The sequence below is a fragment of the Somniosus microcephalus genome, chromosome 22, assembly GCF_052327205.1.
Source record: "Somniosus microcephalus isolate GS21.2 chromosome 22, FLI_Smic_1.0, whole genome shotgun sequence".
In the NCBI taxonomy this organism is placed as follows: Eukaryota; Metazoa; Chordata; class Chondrichthyes; order Squaliformes; family Somniosidae; genus Somniosus; species Somniosus microcephalus.
Genome location: NC_141008.1, coordinates 32767484 through 32777530, shown reverse-complemented (window position 1 = coordinate 32777530; position 10047 = coordinate 32767484).

The window sequence follows — 10047 nt, the reverse complement described above, 5'->3', positions numbered from 1 at the left end:
AGAGAGAGAGGGAAGGAGAGAGAGAGAGAGGGAAGGAGAGAGAGAGGGAAGGAGAGAGAGAAAGGGGAAAGGGGTGGGGGAAAGGGGTGTTGGGGGGAAAGGTGGTGTGTGGGGGGAAAGGGGGGGTGTGGGGGGGAAAGGGGTGGGGGAAGGGGGTGTGGGGGGGAAGGGGGTGTGGGGGGGGAAGGGGGTGTGGGGGAGGAGGGGGAAAGGGGGGTGTTGGGCCTTGTGTTGGGCCTTGGTGACCCGGAGCCCTGCTCGCATTCGGTCGGGCTCTCGGGCCGCGCGGTTGACGCCGCGGGGAAGGTCGTGCGCGGCGGCTCCCGCTCCGGACCGTCACAGCGGCTTGCTTGTGGCCTGGTCAAGGGGGGGAAAGCCTGAGTCCCCGGCCCGCGGACGCAAACGGAGCCGAGCCTCGGGACCGGGCCGAGGGGGAGAAAGCCCGAGTCCCCGGCCCGCGGCCGTAAACGGAGCCGAGCCCCAGGACCGGGCCGAGGGGGGGAAAGCCAGAGTCCCCGGGCCGCGGCCGCAAACGGAGCCGAGCCCCGGGACCGGGCGGAGGGGGGGAAAGCCCGAGTCCCCGGCCCGCGGCCGCAAACGGAGCCGAGCCACGGGACTGGGCTGAGGGGGGGAAAGCCCGAGTCCCCGGCCCGCGGCCGCAAACGGAGCCGAGCAACAAAAAAATCCCCTCCACACACACACAAAGTGGGAAAAATGAAGCTGTTAAAATGTGAATAAAACTAAAAGCTGAGGTAAAGATGGTCGAATTAACGGCAGTTTGAAAGATTAGGCCCAGCCCACCCCGTAGGATTGGTCAACCATCACGTCACTCAACGCTAATGAGCGGTAGGATTGGTCAACCGCTAATGAGCGGATTTTTGAACGTTTTTTGTATACTGTCCGAACAATTTTTGTCTGACCAAAAAGTAAATACGCCTATGAGACTCCCCTCATCATAAGCTTTCTTTTGATATAACATATGTGTAGGTACGCTCTATAACTTTTGAGTGTATAGCAGACAGACAGACATACAGACAGACAGACATACAGACAGACGGATCCTTTTTATATATATATATAGATGAAGATACGCGAAGCATTTAAGAAAGAAAGACTTGGGGCTGGATTTTGTCAATGGGGAGCTTTTGGAGGTGGGACTCCCACTTGTCGGGTTTTAGTCCCGCCGCCATCGACTTGTGGCCAACCCACGCTATTTTCCCTTGATTGACCTTGTTAAGCCCTCCCAATGGGCTTAGCAGGCCAATTAAGGGAAAGCCGGTTACAGGTGACGTCAGTGAGTGACGTTTCATCTGTCAAGAGCTTTTGACAGATGGAATGTCAGCATTTGACAGCTCTGCGAAGCTGTCAAACACTGACAATCTGTCCTCTAAGTTCAGTCCTGTCACTCAGGCTGAGTTAGAGAGCTCTCCTGAGCAGAAAGCAGAAGGCTGCAGCTTTTGATAGTTCAGTGGCCATTCTGCATCTGTGCCAGTGAGCTGAAGGACTCCCGAGACCTGAAGGGAGAAAGCCTGCAGGAAAAAGTAAAGGTAAGTAAAACTTTTAAAACACTTTACACACACCTCACACACTTACCTCTGTACACATGCACCCACCACTCACCTGAACACCGGACATCTCGGCCCCTCCAACCCCCGCAGACTGCCAGCCCACCTTGTGACCCTGGCGAGGTTCGGAGCCGTCGGGAAGCCCACACTTCAGGGCTCAAAATGAGGATCAGTCAAAAAACTGCCTATTAACTACCTGTTAACAGGCAGTTAATTGGCACTAATCTCCTTCCCACCTCGAGGAGACGGGACCCGGCGCAGGTTGGGTACCCTCCTCCTGGGAAGATGGCATGGAGGCGAGTTGGGGGCGGGATGGGTACCCGCCTCCAGATTCTGCCATTTTCCCGGCAGTCCTGCCTCCAACCCCGCCTCCCCAGGGCTGGCAAAATCGACCCCTTGCATTTATATAGCGCCTTTCATGACCACCGGACGTCTCAAAGCGCTTTACAGCCAATGAAGTACTTTGAGTGTAGTCACTGTTGTAATGTAGGAAACATTTACAACAAAATAGATGAATTAATAGCACAGATAGAAATACAGGAAACTTTCGATTAACCGGCCACTAAATAACCGGAACGCTCTATCCACCGGCAAAATTCAGGAGTCGGTTCAGATAACTTTTTTTACTTTTAGTTACTTTTTTTACTCATTTGTGGCTGAAGCTGTTGCTAAGCTACAGAGACGCTTGCAAGTTGTGCCGATTGTTTTGAAGCTGTTAGGGTTTGTTGCTTTAGACGGAGCCCTGAGCTCCGTGTCTTTTAACTATAGCGTTCAGTTATCCGGCATTGTTGATGGACCGGCACCAGGTCGGTCCCGTCTGTGCCGGATACCAGGAAGTTTCCTGTAAGTAGTTTTTTTTTAATAGCCATTACGGAGATGTGGTTGCAGAGTGACCAAGGTTAGGAATGAAATATTCCAGGACACTGACTTATAGAAGAGATAGGCAAAATGGAAAAAGCGGGGGTGGGGGCGATGGCCTGTGAATAAAGGATGATATAAAGACAGTAGGGAGAAAGTATCTTAGCTTGGAAAAACAAGATGTAGCATCAGTTTGGGTGGAGCTAAGAAAGGACAAGGGGCAGAAAACACTGGTGGGTGTTGTTTGTAAGCCCCCTAACAGTAGTTGTAGTGTCAGGCACAGTATTAATCAGGGAATTAGAGGTGCATGTAACAAGGGTAATACAGTAATCATGGGGACTTTAATTTTCATATAACAGAAAACGCTGGAAAAACTCAGCAGGCCAGGGCAGCATCCGTGGAGAGAGAAAGAGAGTCAACGTTTTAGGTCGATGACCTTTTGTCAGAACTGGAAAAAAGCAGGAAATGGAAAGCAGGTATAGGGGCTGGGAAAAGGTTGGAGGGGATGAAAGAACAAAAGGGAAGGTCAGTGATAGGATAGAAAGCAGGAGAGATTAAGAGACATTAAGAGATATTCAAGGCGAGAGGAGGTGGTAATAGGACAGGTTGAGGAACAAAGGACTTTCATATGTACTGAGAAAACCAAATTTGCAGTAATAGTACAGAGGACGAGTTCATGAAATGCATTCAAGATAATTTTCTAGATCAGTATGTCAAGGAACCAAGTAGGGAACAGGCTATTTTAGATCTAGTATTGTGCAATGAGACAGGGTTAATTAATAACCTTGTAGTAAAGGAGTGGTCTGGGGTGCAGTGATCATAAAATGATAATACAAAGCTAGTGGGGAAAATAAATTGTGAGGAGGATGCGAAGAGGCTGCAAAGGGATATAGACAGGTTAAGTGAGTAGGCAAGGCAAGAACATGGCAGATGGAATATAATGTGGAGAATTATAAAGTTATCCACTTTGGTAGGAAACATAGAAAATCAGAATATTTTTTAAATGGTGAGAGATTGGGAAATGTTGGTATTCAGAGGGACCTGGGCACTGTTCCCTCTAAGGTGCGCGCACGGATCTCCGAGCTCACACACAGTTGCATTGAAATGCTGTGCAGAGAGCTGGAGTGGGGAAGGGGCCCAATACACAATGGCCCCAGGAATCCAGACAGACTTGTTTACGAGTCTTACAACCTCAGAGCCGATCGCAATTGCAGTTCTTCAAGTGTGTGTTCCGATCGTTGATGGGTATGCAAGAAAAGAGGACTGGGAGGATGATTAACAAGGTCACAAGATGACTGTTGAGGGGGTTTACAATAGATACCAGATGGTTACTAACTGCCACGTAGGCAAAAGGGAGAAAAGGGTATAAAAATACAGATATTAAACACCGAAAGCAGCGTGAAACCAGAGGACGAGAAGCTTCAGTCAACAGAACACAGCAAGAGATAAAGAGACCGCGCCACAATCACCCGGAAGGAATGCCGGGGTTTCGAGGAACAGACTGCGACTATCATCTTGTTAAGTATTACTTCTTTGTACTGGATGTAAAGTACTTAATAAACCTGTTTTACTTATACACAATATACCTGTACCTGGAGTGGTTTGTTATAGTCACGGACAAAGTAATCCAGAGTGTTTAAAAGCTACAAGAGGGAGAGAGAGCGAGAGAGAGGAGTGAGTGTCCAGACACGTGTAGTCCATTCAATAAGATCATTGCTGATCTGATCTTGGCCTCAACTCCACTTTCCTGCCTGTTCCCCATAATCCTTGACTCCCCTGCAGCTCAAATATCTGTCTATCTCCGCCTTGAATATATTCACTGACTCAGCCTCTACAGCTCTCTGGGGTAGAGAAGTCCAAAGATTCACGAACCTTTCATTCTGCCAGTGCAAGTTACACTTCATCTAGAGCCATCCTTTGTTTCTTAACCTGTCCTATTACCATCTCCTTTTGCCTTGAATATCTCTTAATGTCTCTTAACCTCTTCCGCCTTCTATCCTATCACAGACCTTCCCTTTTGTTCTTTCACCCCCTCCCCCCTTTCCCAGCCTCTTACACTTGCTTAAAAATCTGTTCCATTTCCTGCTTTTTTCCAGTTCTGATGAAAGGTTATCGACCTGAAACGTTAACTCTGTTTCTCTCTTCACAGATGCTGCCTGACCTGCTGAGTATCTCCAGCATTTTCTGTTTTTATTTCAGATTTCCAGCATCTGCAGTATTTTCATTTTGTATTCATGTCTGGAAGCAACTTGTTTCAGTAAAAGCTTTTAAATCAACAAAAAAGTCATAAGATGTAATTAGAAGAGTAGACCTGGTGGTGACATACCCTTCACAAGATGGTGCAGACAGCTGATTAAGCAGAACTTTTAAAGGTATAAAAGTTCTTCTGCTTTATAGAAGAGGCTGGACTTGTGAAATCACAAAACCAGACAGATGGAACAGAACAGATACAAATTGAAGAAAACTACAGATGAAAACAAGCACATCCTGAAGAGGGAAGAAGAAGGATGAGTAAACGCTGACAGCCAACCTGCTAGTGTAACGAGGAGCATAATACTTTACAAAATTAATCAATTTTGACTAATCTATGATCGGGCTTATGCAAATATAGTTAACTGTGTTTCCATTTCTTCTGTTTTCGTAATCCATATCCATAGTCTTAATGGAGTGGCAGCTCTAGCTCGAGCTAATTACCAGGTTTTCGTTATCACTGTATGGGATCTGAGAGGGTTGGCGATAGTGTGGTGCGCTCTTTGTAAATTCCTCAGTCTTTCTTGGGGCTGTGGTTTGTCTATCTCTGATTTTTCTTTGTGTATTTGTCCCTCTGACTTTTTCTCTCTCTACTGGATCCCTTGCTGTCCAGACCTATGGGAAGAGGAGGAGGCATAGTGGAGAGGGTGGAAGAGATGGGGAATGGGACAGGAGGATGGGGCGAGAGGGAGAAAATGGGTGGGTGGCCTATTAGTGTGTGGGAGTTCAGATTTGCTCCAGCAGAACCATGTTTTTCTTTCTTATTTCTCCTGGCTTGATTTTTCCTCTGTACAGGGTGGTTTGCTGTTCAATGTGGGGTCAGGGTCGAGAAAATTCCATCAACTGCATTACCTTGAGCAGAAGATTGCTCCAGCAAGATCTTCAGAACAGCACAGAGATTAGCAGGATATTTGTCCTTCACCTTTCTCACCTCATTCAGTCACTCTGGTCGTGATTTCATTTTATGGCCTTCAATCTGTCAGATCTGGGGTGGGGGGGAGAGGAGGATGGGGAGGTGAGAGAGAATTTCAGATGCTGGAGGATGGGGGAACACCACAGAAACTTGGGTGACATGGATGGAGTGGAACCTGTTGGAAGAATTACTGCTGAGCTTGGTATTACAGTGGCTTGAGCCATTCTGTATATGTGGGTGGAAATTTTGCCATGCTGGTTTGCGGGACAGCTGCTTTTGATTTCATTTTAAAGGAAAAGCGAGTACTAATTTTATTATAAAAGTTTTGAACAATCTATTTTTGCAACAAAATTGGTAGAGTTAAAGAAAACATTTTTGCTCTCATTTTGAGTTCCTTGGTTAAAGCCTAAGACATTCCTGTGCTGCCACCCAATGCCTTTGTCCTGGAACTACATTCTAACTCTCACGACCAAAAAACAGTATCAATGATTGGCTTTGCACCTAACATTATTGTAACAGGCACTGAACACTGTGAATGCTAATCACTGTGCCACTTACAGGCATAACAGGTACTGCAGATGGATTTGACATTTTTAAATGGGGTTTCCATTTAAGTCTGAGGGTTTTCATTGCATTTTGAACAGGAATTTTGCATCTTTTAATATGTACCATAGAAACTTTGATTTTATATTATTACTAGTTGATCTCCCATTGATTGCGGTAATTACAGAGGAGTCTCCCTGCTGTCTGCCACAGGGAAAGTCATTGCAAGAATCCTCCTCAATTGCCTTCTCCCAGTGGCTGAAGAGCTCCTCCCAGAGTTGCAATGCGGATTCCACCCACTAAGGGGCACAATGGGCATGATCTTCACCACACGTCAACTACAAGAGAAATGCAGTGAACAGCACCAACTGCTGTACATGGCCTTCTTTGACCTCACAAAGGCTTTCGATACTGTCAACCGTGAGGGATTATGGAGTATCCTCAAATTCGGCTGCCCTCAAGTTTGTCACCGTCCTCCGCCTGTTTCACGACGACATGCAAGCCGTGATCCTGGCCAACGGATCCACCACAAACCCAATTCACGTACGGATCAGGGTCAAGCAAGGCTGTGTCATCGCACCAATGCTCTTCTCGATCTTCCTGGCTGCAATGCTCCATCTCACCCTCAGTAAGCTCCCCGCTGGAGTGGAGCTAATCTACAGAACAAACGAGAAATTGTTCAACCTCCGTTGCCTCCAGTCCAAATCCAAGGTCGTCCCATCCTCTGTCATCGAATTACTGTATGCAGACGACGCTTGCGTCTGCGCACATTCTGAGGTCGAACTCCAAACCATCATCAACAACTTCCCCGAAGCATACGACAGCATGGTGTGGTAAACCACTGTTTGTATTCCACTGTGTACATGCCTGGACATGCCTCGGCTGACTCCTCCCACAAGTCCTAGTATAAAGGTGACTGCTCCCCAGCCCTTTGTATTTCTGGACCGGTCGACCACTCGAGGCAGACCTTCATTCTTTTGTTAATAAAAGCCTTTAGTTACTCTCTTAACTCTCAGTCTTTTATGAGTAATTGATAGTGCATCACATGGGCCTTACACTAAACATCCGTAAGACAAAGGTCCTCAACCAACCTGCAGCCGCTACACAGTACTGATCCCCGCTTATCAAAATCCATGACGAGGCCTTGGACAACATGGACCACTTTCCATACCTCGGGAACTTACTGTCAACAAGGGCAGACGTCAATGACGAAGTCCAACACCGCCTTCAGTGTGCCAGTGTAGCCTTCGGTCGCCTGAGGAAGAGAGTGTTTGAAGACCAGGACATCAAACCCGGCACTAAGCTCATGGTCTACAGAGCAGCAGTGATACCTGCCCTGCTGTATGCCTCAGAGACATGGACCATGTACAGCAGGCTCCTCAAAGCACTGGAGAGGTACCACCAATGGTGCCTTCGCAAGATCCTGCAAATCCATCGGCAGGATAGGCGCACCAACATTAGTGTTCTCACTCAGGCCAACATCCCCAGCATCGAAGCTTTGACCACGCTCGATCAGCTCCGATGGACGGGCCATATCGTCTGCGTGCCCAATACGAGACTCCCAAACCAAGCGCTCTACTCGGAGCTCTGACACGGCAAGAGAGCCCCAGGTGGGCAGAGGAAACACTTCAAGGACACCCTCAAAGCATCCTTGAAAAAGTGCAACATCCCCACCGACACCTGGGAATCCCTGGCAAGACCGTGCAAAGTGGAGGAGAAGCATCCGGGAAGGTGCCGAACACCTCGAGTCTCTTTGCCGGGGGCAAGCAGAAGTCAAGCGCAAACAGCGGAAGGAGCACACGTCAACCCAAGCACCCCACCCACCCGCCCCTTCAACCACCGTCTGCCCCACCTGCGACAGAGATTGTAGGTCTCGCATTGGACTCATCAGTCACCTGAGAACTCATTTTTAGTGTGGAAGCAAGTCGTCCTCGGTTCCGAGGGACTGTCTAACAAGAAGAAGATCAATTTTAAAGGGGAGAGAGGAGGCAGAAAGGTAGCAACATCCTAAAAAGGGGGGAAATTAAATTTAAAATGTATATGTTATAAAAGATAAAATTTAAAAGGAAAACCTACCTGAATAGAAAACAAGGTGGTTAGACAAATTTTCCTAGGTAAAATCCATCATAAATGTGGACACAGGAATTTATAATGGGAAAACGTTAACACAAAAGTTGTGACAAAAATGTGACAACAGGAAGTTATGTTGTGCAGAAGGGAAGCAAGTGCCGATGTAAGAATTTTAATAAGATGTAGGTATAGATAAATAGATAATAATATCAAATCAAATACTGAATAATATTGACAGAATGAATAATTTTAAAATGGTGCCTATATTATGTCTGTGTGCCATGGTCCAATGATCTCTCACCTTTAACCATGCTTTCTCCTTAGATTGCACTTGGTCCTGACTCTTTGTTTGCAATGCTTCAGACCAAAGAATAGTATATTAATAATCTTATGTCTACAGCACTTCCTGTCTATAAAACCTTGCTTTCTCTGTTCCCCACAGTACAACAAAGCCACTGCCTCCACATCTTCCCCCTTTGAGCAGCAAAAAAGGCTTGGACAGCTTCACTTAATCGCAGAACCTGCCATACATAGCACCAAAGCAGTCCTTGCCCCTGCTCACTGACTAGTAAATGGTTCTTCTTCATCTCGCCCCTCACCCCACCATGCATTAAAAGGAGCCTTTGGTACCTTCTGCCCCCCACTGACTACCAAAAAGATCCTACTCCCCAACCCCCACTGTAGCAAAACATCCACTGCCTGACTCCTTCTATCCCTATCCTCCTCTTCTGTTCCTCAACACCACCTCGTCCCGTATCTATCATCTTACCCCTTTTCCCTTTGCCGTTCTTCTTCCCACGTTCTCCACTCTCCACCTCTTCCCCTTAACTGCTTTTCTTCTTCCCTCCTGTCCTCGTCTCCCCTCCTCCCTCTCCTCTACCGCCTCCCTCTTCTCCCATAACTCCTCTCCCTTCCCTTCTGTCTCCTCCCCTGATACAGCTGGACATATTCAACTATTTCCCCTTCCTTGTTCTACAGAAGCGCCTCATCTCTGTTTGATGTCCTCTAGGCTGTGCAGCTGGGTTCAGAAACTATATCTATCACTAAATGGCATAATATGTTCATTAGCTAGGGTAAATCAACCCATTCACTTCAGAAAAATGTATCAGTGATTTCCAACGTGTGCTAACAGGAGACATCTCTGCTGTAGCAGGGGACAACATATGTCAGTTATTGCACTTCTGGTGGACTAACCATGACATTTCGGATGAGATGTCAAACCGAGGCCCCACCTGCCCTCTTAGGTGGATGTAAAAGATCCCAAGACACTAATCGAAGAAGAACAGGGGAGTTCTCCCGGTGTCCTGGTCAATATTTGTCCCTCAACCAACACTAAAAACAGATTATCTGGTCATTATCACATTGCTGTTTGTGGGACCTTGCCGTGCCCAAATTGGTTGCCACGTTTACTACATTACAAGAGACTACACTTCAAAAGTACTTAATTGGCTGTAAAGCACTTTGGGACGTCCTGAGGTCATGAAAGGCGCTATATAAATGTAAGTCCTTTCATTTCCTTTAGATGTATTAAAGGGTCAGTGAGTGCTTCAGTGACGATCATTTTCATCTTCAATAATCTGGATAAAGTCTGAAGTAGTCTTTCATTTTATTTAACCTAACAGTACTCTCTGTGGTATGTGTTGTATTGTAAAATATATTGATGTAGTGGAGGTGAGTTATGGAATCTTCATATCGTCACTAGTATCGGATGGAGGTATCACGTGCCAGCAAAGCACACCAGTGACAGGAAATAAGATCTGAAAACCCAGGGCTAGATTCTATTTAACATTCAACTGTAAGTAAGTAAGTAAGCGTATCTTACAAAACTGAAGCAGTGATAATTTGCCA